The sequence below is a fragment of the Protopterus annectens genome, chromosome 3.part1 (genome assembly GCF_019279795.1).
Source record: "Protopterus annectens isolate FY-2018-M chromosome 3.part1, PAN1.0, whole genome shotgun sequence".
Lineage (NCBI taxonomy): Eukaryota > Metazoa > Chordata > Ceratodontiformes > Protopteridae > Protopterus > Protopterus annectens.
This window is the reverse complement of record NC_056732.1, coordinates 687,455,961-687,473,064: the sequence shown is the minus strand read 5'-3', so window position 1 is coordinate 687,473,064 and position 17,104 is coordinate 687,455,961. Positions and strand designations below refer to the sequence as shown.

General features: G+C 44.3%; 1 protein-coding gene across 1 annotated transcript in view; it reads left to right on the top strand.

The window, feature by feature from the left end:
* Positions 1–17,104, top strand: part of EFR3A (EFR3 homolog A) — a 2,300,516-nt gene that overhangs the window by 2,058,709 nt on the left and 224,703 nt on the right. The gene's annotated exons all lie outside the window — the stretch shown is intronic.

The window sequence follows — 17,104 nt, the reverse complement described above, 5'->3', positions numbered from 1 at the left end:
AAGGTTCCCCTCAGTCACCCCCTGAAGATGTCTCCTTTGGAGACATCCTGGAGATTCTTAAGCAGAGGGGTAACTGGAAGCCCCAAGATCCATCCTTTGAGGAATCCATGTACTTGCAAGCATTTGGTGCTTGCCAATCAATTTCCTGGCTGACCCCCCACCCCCCCAGTGACAGTCTTGTTAAACTGATCGTGCAGCGGGCTTGGAAGGCCCCTGATTTTATAGAGACGATCCCCCAGAGACCAGACAAAATCTTATCAGCTCCTGAAACCACCGATATTGGGCCAAAGGGTTAGCAGTAGATACCATGGTGGCGGCGGCTGCCACCAAGAAGGAAAGGAACTTGCCGATGAGAGTCCCACTGTCCATCCTCCTAACCGAGAGTCTAGAACAGTGGACAGATTTGGAAAGCGCTTTTATATGCTTCATCAACCTTCAGTCTAAGGTCCTTGAACTTCATGGCACATTTTACTAGACTTCACAGGGATTTGATTAAGGAGTTGTCAGATACCCTCGCTGGAGCAGTATCTGATGAGGTGCAGGATAAAGGTCACCTATCAGCTCACCACCCTGGAGTATATATCGAACTCATCCATGAAGCTGATTACATATACAGCCAAAGATATGACCAGAGTAGCAGGTTCTGGCCTTGCCATTAGGTGTCACTCCTGGATGCATTTGTGTGACTTTGTGGAGCCCTTCAGGTCTTCCTTTGTCAATGCTCCCTTTGACGGATCATCCTTATTCATCTCCAAAGTCAAGGACACACTAGCCAGGTGCGAGAAAGATGGATAGACCCTTTCTGCTGTGGGCATTCATTTTTCTTTCCCTCAACGATCCTACTCCAGGAATCAGAGGAGTGGAAAGATGTGGTTCAAGAAGTCCCAAGAGCCTTTCCAGGGCACACATGGTGGTAGCTCCCCTTGGGGCAGAAGGGGGAGCTCAAATGGGAGATGCAGATGCTGCAGCAGAGGTGGCCCATGAAACCAGGGCTCCAGAGATGACTCCTCTGGAAAACCCTACCAGCGGTCCTGAAAGGAGACTCGATTGCTTACCTCTGGAAGCAGTCGGGGAAGACTCGCACTGCACTCAGCAGCCTGGCGATGAATAACGTCTGATACTTGAGTGCAGAGTATTATTATCAGAGGCTACCATATCCCCTTTACTCTTTTACCAAGATCACTAGGAAAAATCCCCAATGTTCCACCCAATCAGAGGGATCAAGCAGCAGTGGAGATTTAAAACTGCTAGAAAAAAAGAGTCATCCAAAAATCCCACCAGACCAGATTGAATTTGGATTCTACTCGAGATTCTTTTTAGTGCCAAAAAAGACAGGGGACTGGAGACCAAGTTTGGACCTCAGCCTTTTGAACATGTTTGTTCAGCAAATGAAATTCCGGATGGTCACGGTTCAGTCTGTACCTCCCTTCCTAGAAGAAAATGATTGGATGTGCTCTATTGACCTTCAAGATGTGTATTACCACATAAGAATGGACAAATGCTCCAGAAGGTTTCTTTGCTTTCACCTGGGAGCCAGTCATTTTCAGTTCATAGTGCTGCCCTTTGGTCTCACCATAGCTCAAAGGGTGTTCACCAAATGCATGGCAGCAGTCACGGCTCATGTGAGACTAAACGGATTCCGGGTGTGTCCTCATTTAGATGACTGGCTGCTCACCATCCCCACCAGGCATCTACTGCTTCAAGCTGCAAACTTTATCATGCATCTGTTTGATTATTTGGGCATCACAGTCAACAAAGAAAAGTCACAGCTGACTCCCACTGAAGACCTAGAATTCATAGGAGCCCGCCTTAACACAATTTCCTGTGTAGATTCTCTACCTCTTCACAGACTGCAAAAGATAAGGTCTCAAGTACATGTCATTTTATCCAAAGACAAAGTTCCCATTTTTCTTGTCCTACAAGCCCTGGTATCCATGGCAGTGGCCATCTCCATAGTGCCTTTGGCGAGATTTCACATGAGGATACTTTGATGGCTCTTGGCTTCCCATTGGTCTATTCTAACTCATCCAGTGACTTACACAGTCCTAATAACAAGTCAGTGCAAAAAGGATCTATCTTGGTGGATGCTGTCAGAGAAAATTCTCCTGGGACGCCCCTTTACTCCTCCTCAACCCAAGGCCATAGTGACCACAGATGCTTCCCAAATTGGGGGGGGGGGGCATTATCTGGGAAGAACAGTCCAAGGCACTTGGTCCCTGCAAGAGGCCAATTTGCACATCAGTGTCCTGGAATTGAGAGCATTGCTCTTAGAGTTGCAAGCATTTCAGTCTGCCCTCCCTCCGGGGACAGTTACAATCCAATTGGACAACATGTTAGTGGTATGGTACATCAACAAACAGGGTGTAACCAGATCTTACCCCCTATGCCAGGAAGCTGTCAGAGTGTGGCAATGGACAATATCCTCCATCTGCTTTCTAGTGGCAATGCATATCCCGGGGAGCTCCAATGTGATAACAGACAAACTGAGCAGATGCATTCTACTGCCTTGCAAGTGGTCTCTCAGTCTCAAAGTGGTGAAGGAAATTTTTCATTGATGGGGCCAGCCTTGCTGCGACCTCTTTGCTTTCACAATGAACAACAAATGCAGCAGCTATTTTGCCCTAATCCCCCTCTCAAGAGAGTCACTCTGAGACGCTGTCCTTCTCAATTGGCCCTCTGGTCTTCTCTACACCTTTCCCCCATTTCTACTCATTCCCCTCTTCCTGAAGAAAGCATAAAGGTTGAGAATTAAAGTGATCCTCATTGTACCCTCCTGGCCCCGGCAAATCTGGTTTCCCTTTCTTTGGCCTCACCTGATTCACCATCCATGGATTCTGCACCCAGTTCAGGACTTGCTGTCTCACCCCCAGGGATTGGTGCATCCCAACCTTCTCACACTCAAGCTGATGGCTTGGTTTCTCCAGTTCCATTAGTCACCAGACAGGATAACATTACTTCCCTGAGGCAAGAGATTTTGTTAGCTTCCCATAGACCATCCACCAGGAAACTTTATCTTAGTAAATGGAAGAGATTTTCAGTTTGGGCCTGTAATAACAGTTTAGACCCCTTTTCGGCACCTGTGGAGAAAGTTTTGGAATTCTTAGCTTCCCTTTTTGATCAAGGAGCTTCTGCCTCCACCATTAAAGTTCAGTTAGTGGCCATTTCAAATTTCCACAATGGCTACACTGGCCATTCTTTGATTTCTCATCGCGAATCTAATGTTCATAGACAGTTACATTTCTGCCTCGACAGAACTAAAGAGTCTAGAAAATTGTACCAGTTGTTTGTTTCCTTTTCTGGCCCAACTCTAGGCAAACCTGTCTCAAAAGATAAATGTCAAGATGGCTAAGAGATTGTGTTACCTTCATGTATAATCATAACAACCGAAAGTTATGTGCACCTGTAAGAGCACACTGTACCAGATCAAATTGCCACGTCAGATGTTTTTCATTCAGAAAATTCCATGGACAACATATGTGCAGCCGTAACATGGGCTACTCCTCATAACTTTATCACTCATTACAAATTGGATATAGTCTCTAGGGGAAGAGCATCCTTTGGCTCTGTGGTTCTCAGGAATATCCTTCCATAAGGCCACCCAGGAACTATAATAGCTGGGGACTGTGTCCCATTCGTCAAGAATGAATGAAGATTGACAACATCAGATGAAGCTATGCACTCAGCATAACGTTCCATCTGTGTTGTCAATCTTCATTCATTCTTGACATCCCACCCTCCTTCCCCCTCCTGTAGATTTCCTGGGGATCAAACCTTTGTTCTGGGATCCTGTACTTTTGACATTGGAAATTGTTTCTACTTTGGTATATTTCTGTTATACCTTTGCTTTTGGCTGCAAACTCTATCTGAGGTTAAGCATGAATGAAGATCTACAACACAGACGGAACATTATGGTGAGTACATAACTTCTTTTTTTTTTTGTTGTTGCTTGCTATTATTTACTTAATTTGCTTTGGATCGGAAAGTTAAAAAATGGTGTTTAATTTAGTGTTACTGTTTGTGTCGAAATCCTTTTTATAAATTTTGTCCCATATTCATTGAGTATACTTCATTTTAAGTTATCAAAGATTTCAGAGAAAATAGTCTTCAAGATGGCAGAATCCCTTTTTATGTAGTTTTTACTTTAAATATTAACAACAAACAAAATGTAATGATATTAAACTACCCAGCTCTAAAGAATAAAACAAAATTGCAATAACAAAAAACAGTACTTAAACTGAAGTGCAGAGAAGATTTGAATGATTCATTTTGGGGTCTATATCAAGTCTAATTACAGCGAACAGCTGTTCATTGAACCAAAATCACCGAATGGCTGTTCCTTGAACGTTCACATCAGTGAACATTTTTCCCAGAGAAGGAAGTGACTTGGCCAACAGACCAACCAACACACACACCACAGAAAATCAAACCCACCAAAGTGGGTGGCTATGCTCCCCCCACTTATATATGCAAACTCTGATATCGCACTACAATGGGGAAAATGACAAATTTCCATATGTTGAACAAGTCATGGGGAAAAGGGCAAATTTCCATATGTTGAACAAGTCATTTCCTTCTCTGTGAAAAACGTTCTCTGATGTGATCGTTCGATGCATGGCAATTTAGTGATTTTGGTTCGATGACCAGCCCTTCGCTGTAATTAGACTTCAAACTAATATAGACCCTTCATTTTGCATGTTATTTCTGTTACAGTTCCTTAGTCTGTAAAGGTAAATCTAGAACAGGAAAACTCTTAAGTTGAAATATGAATATGAGGGGTTTCACATTCCTACCCCTTTAAATGATTGCATACTGTACTGTTTGAAAATGCTTTTATATGGAGCTGATGCATTTGGTTTGTAATCTGTAAATGTACTAGTTTGTAGAACAATGATTAAAGTTAATTTAACTTCTAACTGTTTGAAAGTTCCCCTTGTTTGTAATTTAATGCCAAAGACGCAAAATTTTAATTTCATTTCTTGTGTACAAATTTTATCCCAGACAACCTTTGCCTGGGTCTACCAATGCAAAGCTGTGGGGCAGTCACAGAACTCACACACATTCATTATTGCCAAGTGAAGATGGGGTCTATATCATATGTTCGAAATTTTATAACTTTGAACATTAAAATATCTAATTTAAATGTTCAAAGTTATGTAACTTCGAACATATGCAAAAAAAACCACAAAACTAATGGCTGTAGGCAGAGGAGCAAGCCTCCCTGCACCCCCCACACCCAACACTCTTTAAATATACCAACTCCGAGACCGCACTTTAGCACTACGCTAGTCAGGTAAGTTCCGTTTGTTTTTTTTTTTATTATATGTTCGATGTTTGAAACTTCAAACATTTAAATTTGATTATTTAACGTTCAAAGTTTTCAAACATATAATATAGACCCTCAAGATGTGCCATGCTGACAGACTCCTACCCAATAAGGACTGAATGCTGTAATTAAATCAAAAGGTGCTTCAACAAAGTATTAGTTTAAGGGTGTGCACACTTTTATGCAACCAGCTTATTGTACATTTTTTATATTTTCCCTCCCAACAGATTTGTTTTTCAATTGAATTGCACAGACTATAGGTCACATTAAAGGTGGGAAAAGTTTTGAAATTATTTATTGTGGCCTCATTATTTATATCACAAAAACCTGGCATTTTAACAGGGGTATGTACACTTTTTATATCCACGTTAAGTGCCCCATTTTGATAACTTCCTTTCTTTTTTTGGAGGCTGACACAGAGCTGCCTACTCACATGTCCACTCAGGCTGTGCATACATCTAGTACAAATTTAGGAGGGGAACCATGGCTCATTATATTTGAAGGGCGTAGGGAGATTCCCCAAATTTTTTTTAGGGAGGAAGTGCCTGGTGCCCTTATCAAATTTAGGCAGGAGTCTGAAACTTTTAGATTTGTAAAAACAGATGTTCCTTTAATAAAGAAAGAGAAAAACAAACTTGGCTGCTGTAGCTAAGAATCCTTACAGAGAGTGGCAGGACTTTACTCAGGAGTGTTTAATGCCCTTCAGTCTCCCACAAGGATTGTCTGTCTGCGCTGCTGCTGATGATAATCTTCTTCTTCTTTCACTGTTGTCATCACTTGTGGGTTATCCCTGCTGGGTAGCCCTCGGCCGGCCCGAATATCAGAGTAAAGATTATCCTTTGTGCGTCGGCTGCAGGTCACCAGGGACTGACATCTGGTCATCGTGGTAGGCAAGGCAGCTGACAATATTACACCAGTCTTTCTTGCCGTGGAGACCAAAGCAGAAGCAGTTTGCATGTGTGTCGGTTGGCCGTTGCCTAAGTGAAGAAGAAAAATGACTAAAGCTATGTACCCCATTGGGGATCTTTTTCTTGCACTAACCAATGTCCGAAAAAGTAAATAATTGTCTCTGCTGTGGAAAACAAATACCACACCGAGACTTCCATAACCAACGTGTAACTTGTTTAGGCCCAGACCACGACATTCCTGGATTTCAGTTCTGTGCTCTATTTAATGCTAGGACCATCCACCGTGGAGCTGAATTTGTAGCTAGACATTTTAAGGAGTGTTCTTCTCAGTACAAAATGGCGTCCATTGGTCAGCCTCCCGTGGATATCCCCAAAAAGAGAAACGACAAAGAAAGGGACAGAGCACAAAAGGTTATTGTTTACAGACGACTCTAACCCAAAGTCAGCCTCTAGCACAGTGGAATTCACTGAGGCGCCTACGCAGCCCCTGATGACAGCTGCAGGCCTCTACCGAGACCCATTGGGAGTCCAGTAAGCCACCGGATCAGACTACACCTGTCGAGATTTCGGTTGTCAGTCCCACGGTTGGGTCCGGATCCACTCTGCAGGCACCGGTTTCTGAGGAGACCTTTCAGATAACCGACACCAGACAAAGACCAATGGCTACACCGCCAGCCACAGCCGCACCCAGGTCCATCGAAACACTGAGGCCTAAAAGCAAAGCCACTCCTAGAAAAACTCTTTCTGCAATTCCCAATCACCATCTTCCTCAAGCCCAGCCTGCTCAGTTACAGGAGCTTCTTAAGATGGCTGATGATCTGATCATACTCATCAGAGGTAATCAGTCGACCCCAGCCAAAAGAAAATGGGACCTTTCCCCAGAGATTCTCTCAGAACCTGACACTGAAGAATCAGACTTTCTGGACTCGGACAATGAACAGCAGCCCCTTACTACCTTTGAGGATTCTGATGCAGAGGAATCCATCCCATCTGCACCCCCCCCCCTGAGGACGTATCATTTGGAGAGACCTTGCATACCCTTAAGGAACACTTTTATTGGGAAGCTCAGGACTACCCCCAGTCTAAGAAGAGACCAAGAGTTTCTGGACCTATCCCAGCATAAACCCTTAGCCATTCCTCCCATTTTGGATGTGGTAGACGATGTCTCTATGGAGTCTAGCCTCACCCCTGATGCCCTGCCTCCTGCAACCAGAAAGCCTGACAGGTATTACAGGGTGCCAGACACCCACAAATGTTTATTCAAGAACCCTGTAGCCCACCCAGAGGTCATCACCCAGGGGCCCAAAGGGGCTATAGCCAGTTCCTCCAAAAATCCAGTACCTTCTGACAAAGATAGCAGAACCCTAGACAGATGGGGTAAAAAGGTATACACATCTGCTACCTTAGCTATCAGAGCTCTTAATTGCCAGTATCAACATACGCTAGAACTATTAAAGCAAAAAATGTCCTCCTTACCAGACAGTTCAACTTCCAGAAAACTGGGAGAGCTCTTACACTCTAGCTCTCAAGTGGCAAAGCATTCTCTCCACTGTGGATTCGATGCCCTAGAAGCCTCTAGCATGGCTGCTGTTTCAGTGTCAGTCATTAGGAGACATGCATGGCTGAAAGAGCAGCCTCTGCCTGATCATGTTAAATCCAAACTCCTAGACACCCCCCAGATAAGGACCGCTTGTCTGGATCTAAGGCGGCGGAGACAATTAAGAAAATGGAGGATAAGGCCAAGTCAATGCAGACAGTAAAAGATTTCCTCCAGGTGCAACCTCCCAGATTCAGCAGGAACTTTCCCACCAAACACTGGTCCTTTCCTTCCCAATCCAAGCCTGTGAAAAGGAAAGGGCGCAGGGATAGACGCCCCCCCCTGCCCCAGGCAGCAACTACAAGGCCAGCAGAGGCCCAGACAATGGACCTGTACAATCCCCATGGTAGGGAGTTCTAAGTCCACTCCTGACTCCATCTCCCCCCTCTGCCCCCCAATAGGAGAAAGTCTATCCTTTTTCAAAGAAAACTGGCAAGCCATCACAGCAGATCAGTCAGTCCTAAAAATCATTTCCCAAGGATACAGATTCTCATTCAAAGAGCCCAGGCTTAACAGGTTACCCAGATACCCAGACATGCCTCAAATCAGCGGGCAGAGACCCTCTGCCAAATTCAGAAACTCTGTGCTCAAGGAGCAGTGGAGCCTGTACCTCAGATACAAAGCCGGAAAAGGGTTTTATTCAAGATTGTTCCTGGTACCCAGGAAAGAGGGCACTTGGCACCCTATTCTAGAGATAACCACACTAAACCTTTCCCTGCTAGTCTCAAAATTCAAAATGCTTACATTCCAAAAACTCTTGCCCACGCCGACTCCAAATGTCTGGCTAGTCACCCTAGATCTGAAGGATACCTACCTCCATATCCCTGTAAGAGAATCCTGGAAAAGGTTCCTTCACTTCAGGGCAGGCTCACAACACTTTCAATTCTCTGCTCTGCCCTTTGGCTTATCTGCTGTTCCCAGGGTTTTCACCAAATGCCTGGCCCTGTCATTGCCTTCTGCAGGCAGAAAAACATACAGATTTATGCCTATCTGGATGACTGTCTCATCCAGGCAGACAACAGGGAAAAGCTCCTGCAGGACTTCAACTTTGTCCAAACCCTCCTTACCTGTCTGGGATTTGCCATCAACAGGGAAACATCCCATTTCCAGCCAGCAAGACAGATCACCTTCTTGGGAGCTCTCTTGGACACATCCACCCAAAGAGCCTTCATCTCTCCAGAAAAACAAAGTTTTCTATCCCAATACTTCACCCAATTAGCTCACAGGACACACCTCACAGCAAGGAAGTTCCTGCAAGCTCTGGGGTACATGGCATCCTGCGTCCTGTTTGTGCCCTTGGCCAGACTACACATGAGAAAACTGCAATGGTACCTAAAAAAACTATGGTGCCAACACACTCAGTCACTAGAGCTACAACTACCTCTGATTCCCTGCTTAAGAGAGGAACTCCTGTGGTGGGCAGAAGTCTGTACCCTGAACAAGGACCTACCATTTCTAATTCATCCCCATGGCCAGACCATCACCAGGGATGCTTCAGTTGCGGCATGGGGGGGGGGCCCACATAGGAGGCATGTGTACCCAAGGAACCGGGGACCTCAGAGACCTAGACCTCTACGTCAACCTCAAGTAAATAATGGCAGTACTCAGGGCTATCACAGTCTTCAAGAGCCACCTAAAACCAGGGGTGCTCCTCATCAAAACAGACAATACCACAGTCATGTGGTACATCAACAAGCAGGGGGGAGCACACTCCTACCCCCTTTGTCATCTAGCCATGTTACTCTGGGAGACTGCCTCTGTGATAGGACTGCATCTGATAGCCCAGTACATCCCAGGGGAGCACAACACCCTAGCAGACCACCTCAGCAGAAGTGTTCTGGACCCCCACGAATGGCAGCTTTAGAGGGAGACCTTCCTCAACATCACCCAATTATGGGGGACCCCAGAGGTAGACCTCTTCGCATCCATAGAGAACAGACAGTTTGTCCAGTTTGCACCAGGGAGTCCCACCCAGGAGCCTGGAAGGTGGATGCGCTCTCCTTCCACTGGGGTAACCTGTTTGTCTACGCCCCCCCCCTGCTAATGATCCCAATGGTACTGCTAAAGATCAGGGAGGAAGGGCCAAGAGCTATACTTATTGCTCCAAATTGGCTCAGGCAGCATTGGTACCCCTTGCTACTCAGCCTGACCAAGGAGCCGCCCAGGAACCTGCCTCTCACAGAAGGACTACTAACCCAAGAAACAGGGTCAGTACTGCATCCCAGTCTGCAAACTCTCAGCCTATCTGCATGGCTTATACCTCAGAGGTGGATACAAGCCCACCGTTGAGCAAGCAGATCCTGGATATCATTAAGGAGGCCAGGAGGCTCAGCACCAGGAAATTCTACTCTGCAAAATGGAAAAGATTTAATGCCTGATGCCAAACTAAGGGTACAAGCAGCTCCCTTGCCACCCTCACTTTGATTCTAGACTACATGATGGAGCTAGTGCAAAAAGGATTATCTTACCCTTCCATCAAAATTCATGCCTCAGCTATCTCTGTCCATTCGCATACAGAGCAGCCTTTGTTCTCCCATTCCCTGCTAAAACAGTTCCTTAGAAGGGTATCACACATCAGACCACCCAGAAGGCTACCCACCTTTGTGTGGGACCTGAACTATGTCTTGGAATAATTTACCTTACCCCCCCTTTGAATGAGCTGCTTCAGCAGAACTGAAACACTTGTCCTGGAAGACAGACCACCTTCCTGCTGGCCATAACCTCAGCCAGGTGGGTTTCTGAGCTGCAGACCCTCATGGCCATTGAACCCTTCATTATCTTCTATGCAGACAAGGTGTCTCTTAGAACTAACCCCTTCTTTATGCCTAAGGTGGTAGCTGACATGACACTTAATCAGGCTGTCCATCTTCCCACGTCTTTCCTAATCCTCAGAATAGGGGAGAAAGAATCCTTCATTCATTGGATGTACACAGACAACTTAGATATTGTCTGGATAGGACCAAGTCTCAAAGAAGGACTGACCAGTTACTGGTCAGCTTCACCTCAGGGGCAGAGGGGAAACCTATTTCCAAGCAGACCATTTCAAAATGGATATCCCACTGTATCCAATTCTGCTACCACTTCCATGGAAAAATATCTCCCAAGCCTGTTCGAAGCCATTCCAGTAGGGCAGCATCTACTTCCACTGCTTTCCTCAGGGGCGTCCCTACAAGGACATCCTAGAAGCTGCCACTTGGACTTCTGTCCACACCTTCACCAAACACTACCAATTGCCTCTTTACTCCAATGCCTGGGCAGGCTTTGCCTCTGCAGTCCTGCAGGGCATGCTGGGTTCTACTTAGAGCAGTGCAAGCCTGTTCTTCTGTTCCTTCCCTTCCTAACTTCCACCCTACCTTCAGCTTTGGGAATCTTCCCACAAGTGATGACTGTAACAGTGAAACATGAAGAACATAGTACAGTTGTGTACACTTACCATAAATGTAGATGTTTGAGTGTATTCACTGTTGCAGTCCTGTTCTCCCTCCCTTCTTCCCTCTCTGTTTCTTTCTCTGTTTGTATTCCTATGGGCATCCCCCAGTTTGGCCTTCCTCAGGCCTTCTGGGCAGGGCTCCTATAGGTTGGGGCAAGAAAAACTGATGTAATGGCGTCGGCTGCCTTGCTTTATACCACTGACAACCTGACGGCAGTCCCTGGTGACCTGCAGCTGACGCCGGAGGGATACTGTTTACTCTGGTATTCTGGCTGGCCGAGGGCTACCCAGCAGGGATAACCCACAAGTGATGACTGCAACAGTGAATACACTCGAACATCTACATTTATGGTAAGTGTACACAACTGTACTTTGCTGTTGCTGCTCCCTGGCCTTCCACCTCATGTAGGAGGTCTGGGGATTCTGATGAAGAATCCTTAGCATATTCCTCACAGATACACTATCATTTGGCCCTGGGATCTGACAATGAAGATTCTATGTCTCCTGACTCTCCATTTGAGGAATTATCTTTTGTGACCACAGTGGACTATATGTTGGAACACTTTAAGTGGGACTATTACCTGGTTTCAGAAGCTCAAGCAGTATTATACACTCCTGCATAAGGATACACCCAGACCTACTGCAGTCCCTACTGTCTTAGCTACCCTTTTGGACACACATTTACAGAAACTTGTCAGGCTTCTAACTGTCAACCTCTGCCCCCTAAGAACCCAGACAGATTTTATAAAGTTCCTGAGGATCGTGAATGCTTGTATAAAAGTCCTTCATCTTATCTTTCCAAGTCCACAGATAAGCCATTCAAACTACTTTTCTCTTCCAAGCTTTTACCTTCTGACAAGGACAGCCATGCTATGGAGAGGTATGTGAAAAAATGTATACTTCTGCTACTTTGGCTTTTAGTGTCATTAATTAACAGATTTATGCTCTTTCTCTTCTGAGTTCTGCGTCTCCGGTATCTTGCCATTCTGTTAAATGCAGCTGTCATGCAGCTGATGCCTCTTCTAGGGCAGCTGTGTCTGGGTCTGTCATGAGAAGATATTCCTAGTTGCATCTGCAGGCCTTAGACTACCAGAATTTTTCGACACTGCTGCTGCAGAATTGCTTAAAACCCTACAAAATAAGGATAAGATTATGCAACTCCTAAAACAAATTTTTGTTTGTCCTGTACATACGTTCCAGAGGAACTATCCATCAAAATTTTCCTTTACCCGTAGGCAGCCTAGGCAATGTACTAGGAGTAAGTCAATTTTTAAGAAGATTTTCCCAGACAAACCCACTCAGAGTTCTATAGGCCAAAAGCCTTCTTTTCCTGATAAATCTACCTCTGACATCAAGCTTCACCTCCCTTTGGCCAGATTCTTCTGTTTTTCAGTCTAACCCGTGCCTTTCCTGTTTGACAACAGGTAACCACAGATTCCTGAGTTCTCTCCATCATCCAACATGATTCTTTTGTGTGTCTGAAGTACCTTCATCCATTTTCTGACCTTCCTCAGTTTCCTCCTTGCCAGCATTCTCATTGTCCTTTTGGTTCTGCAGGATTTGGTGGAACAGGGAACCACCCAACTTGTCTCCTTGTATCAGCAGGGAACAGATTTTTATTCCAGGATGTTTCTGGTTCTCAGGAAGGAGGGGCATGGTGGCCCATCCTAGACCCATCCTTTCTCAAGGTTCCTTCTTTTAGGATGTCATCTTTTAAGACACTTTCTTTTGCTTCACCAAGCTTTTCTGGTCTCCGGATTTGAAGGACTCTTTCTTCCATATTCCTATTCGTCCTCTCTTCAGGAAGTTTTTACATTTCTGTGTTTCTTCCTTTTATTATCAGTTATCTGCTTTGCCGATTAGCTTTCTGCATCTCCAAGGGTATTTACGAAATGTCTAGCCACTTTGCTAGCCTTCTGTAGACTTCAGGGAATACAGATATTGCCATATTTGGATGACCTTCTGATTCAAGTTCCCTTTCAGCAGCAGCTCATGCTTCAAAATATGCATTTCACTATGCTTCTGCACAGTGTGGGATTCACCCTCAAACTCAAAAAATTTGTGTTGACTCCCTCTCAGCGCCAAGTGTTTTTGGATTTCAGGATTCAGACCATCCCAGTGTTAGCTTGCCTCCCACCTCCTCATTTTGACTGCTTATTCCCAGTCTCTTCTTCCTTTTCCAGTTCTTCCTGCAAGGGAGATTCTATGAGCCCTGGGTTACATGGCATCCACTATTCTCATGGTTTATTTTGCCAAACTCCACATGAGGAAATTTCAATGGTATCTCAAGACTGTTTGCATTTAGCACTGCCACATTCTGGAGTAGCTTGTCCCTCTCTTAACCCTGTTTCATGCTCAAGCTTGACTGGTGATTTCAGCGTATTTCCCTAAATCCAGGACTGCCTTTTCAGGCTCCTCTCGCTACTTAGAAGCTGTACACAGAAACTTCTGATAGAAGTTCTGGAGCTTCCTCCAACAGCCTGAAAGTCCAGGGACTTTGGTCCCTTCAACAGATCTCAGACAATATCAACATCAGACCTTTCACTCTGTTTTGGTTCCAGGTCCTCTAAATGTTTTTACAGATAATACCATAGTAATGCAGAACATCAACAAGCAAGAGGCACAACATTTTACCTTCTGTGCAGGCTGGCTCTTCATGCTTGTGATTTTGCAATCCTCCATCACTTGGTTCTTCAGGTGGTTTACATTTCTTCAGAGCACAATATAGTGGCAGACTCTTTGAGCAGGTCCAGGACAAATCCTTTTGAATGGGTGCTTTGCAAGCAGGTATTTCTGGACATTGTACATTAGTGGGGTATTCCTCTGGTAGGTTATTTTGCCTCCTCTCTGCAACTTCCTGAGTTCTGTTCCAGGTACCACATCCTTTGGCTTGAAGAGCGAGTGCCATGTCTTTTTCTTGCAAGGAGATGCTTATGCCCATCCTCCTCTTCCTCTACTTCCCAGGGTTGCATAAAATCATGTGGGACATGGTCAGAATCTTGCTGGTGACTCCCTTTTTCCCCAGACAGCAGTGGTCCCCCCTTCTCTTTCACATGGTCAGGGCCATTGATCACAAGTTACCTCACAGAATGGATATTCTCACACAAGACAAAGGATCTCTCATTCACCCTCACTTGCCCACACTTCAACTGACACTTTGGGTGATGGGTTTTAGATTCCTTTCAGGAACCAGTTTTTGGAGAACATGCTTCAAGTTTTGCCAGATACTTGAAATCCCATTGCCAGAAAATCCTATGTGATGAAATAAAAGAGATTTTCTGTATGGAGTCTCAGGTGAGACCTGGACCATTTTTCTGTGGGGGGGCCCCTACAGTCCTGTCTTATTTGTGTGAATTGCTGAGTGCTAGTTTGGCATCTTCTTCTGTTAAAATTAATTTCTCAGCCATTTCTACCTGTAGGTCCACTTTTAGTTTTGAAGTCAAACATTTCCTAAAGTGTGTCCTTCATATCAAGCCTCCAAGAAAGCCTATTCCTTTTTCTTGGGACCTTAATTTTGTTCTTGAAAAATTGACTCTGTCCTCTTTTGAGTCTGCGTTTTCCTCCCTGCAGTATTGTACATGGAAGACTATTATTGGGGGATTTTACTTCTTCCAAGAAGTTTTCTGAACTCCAAGCTCTTATGTTGGCTTCTCCTGTTTTGGTTTTTTTACAAGGATAGGGTCCATTTCTTCATACCAGCCCTCCTTTTATGTCAAACGTGGTTAATTTGTCCCTGAGCTGGTCCATTCAACTTTCCTCCTTTTTTTCCATCTCCACAGACTTCTAGTCAGGGGGTATTACACACCTTGGATTTACATAGCTCAGATGTTACTGAGATAAGACAAAACATATCAGAAAATCTGAAAATATTTTTGTTTTCTTTTCTGCCAGGAAATTGTGTTTGGCAGTATCTAAGAAAACCATCTACTCCTGGATTTCTAAGGTCATTTCTTTTTGTTATTCTTTTCATGGCAAGCTGCTTTCCTCTTCTGTTTTCTGTTTGTGCTCATTCTGCCAGGAAAGTAGCCTCTTCTGGTGCTTGTTTCAAGGGTTTTGGATACTAGATTCATTTTGAAAGCTGCTATTTGGTCTTCTGGTCACACTTTTACCAAACATTGTAAGTTGGATACCATTTCCAGGGCCGGGGCAAAATTTGCCAGGGTTATCCTTCCTGGGTTTATGGATGGTGTTTCTCTGCCTTCCTTCTTCCATACTTTCCAGTAGATTTTGTGTTCTCCCAAGAGTAAAGAATACTGTAACAGTGATCAGAAAGAACATAGTACAGTTGTGCAAGATCTTACTATTACAGCAGATGTCCTACTTCTCTGTTGCAGTAGTCTGTCCATCCCTTCTGCCCTGTATTATTTTTCATTGCCCTGCTTCTGGCCGAAGGGTCCCTATTCCATTCTTATTTCCTTCCGATTCCCCTCCTAGATGTGCATGCTGTTGTTTCTCTGGGGTTGCTCCAGGTCTCCTGGGACACTTCAGTTCTGAGGATTAGGCGACCATATGTCACATATGTACCTTACACCCATCACTTAGGACATATATCTGACAGGCGACACCTGGAAGGTGTAAAGGCTTTGGTATGCTGGCCAGATGTTAAGCTGTTCTCGACAGGCTATCCCAAGTGTACAGAGTAGTGCAACAGTGAGAAGTAGGACATCTGCTGTTATGGTAAAATCTTACATAACTGTACTTTCTTAAATTACAAAGGCATTGTTCTTCCAGTCCAGGCTCTTTTTTTGTAAACCTTTCAAATCTGACCAGCACATATGGAAAAGAGCAATTTAATAGGAAGTGGCAAGGTGAATCTAAAAATCAATCAATGAATCCTAAGGGTCCAACTCCTAAAGAAAAAAAATTTCTGACAATCCTTGTCACTTTTCTCCTCCCTTCCCCTGTGCACATAGCCTTCCTCTGAAAATCATGTGCAATATTTCTGTATGCCTTCTTGCATGGACATCAGTAATCACATACTCTTGGGTGGTAAATATAGTAGATTATGGTTACATCCCCTCATTCCATCAAGCATTTCTTGGCCACCATAAGGCATGTGTCATCTTGTGCCTCTGATTGTGCTGCTTCAGCTGATCATAGAGCCAGTGTCCTCAGAGCAATGGGGACAAGAATTTTACGTAACACTTTTTGTGGTCTCTAGGAAAAAATGGAACCCTGGAGGCCCATTGTAAATTTGCTTAATTTAAACACTTTTCTGCTCATTTCAAAGTTAAAATGTTGACTTTTCAAACTCTGTTTCCTCTTCTTTCCCCTCAATCTGCTTTTGTCATTTTATACCTAAAAGATGTTTGCTTACATACCCCTATTTACAAATAACATAGATCATTTTTAAGACTCTTTGTATTGGGACTGCATTTTCAATTTACATTTTCACACTTTGGGCTTTCTACTATACCCACCATTCCAAGAAGCTTTACCAAATGCCTCAGTCCAGTGATAGCCTGCTGTAGGCTTCAAAGCATACACTTCTTTCCTTATCTGAACCATTACCTGATGTCAGCCTTATCCAGTCCTAACACTGTAGCAGCTTTTACAGTTCACTGTGAATCTTTTCTGCTGTTGGGATTTCACTCAGAACATAAAAAAGTCATCTGTTGTTCCAGCTCATAGACTGTTTTTCTAGGGATGAAAATACGACACAAAGGGCCAGTAAAAAATATAAAAATCACCAGCTTGCACTTTATTAACAAGAACGTCTCAAGTCTGTAGCGCTTCGGCAAAAAATGCCTTCTAGGAGTACATCAGTAAGGAAAAAAACAGTGCCATTTTATACAAACAGTCAATTATAAAACACTTAACTAATTAATTAATATCTAAAACATTAA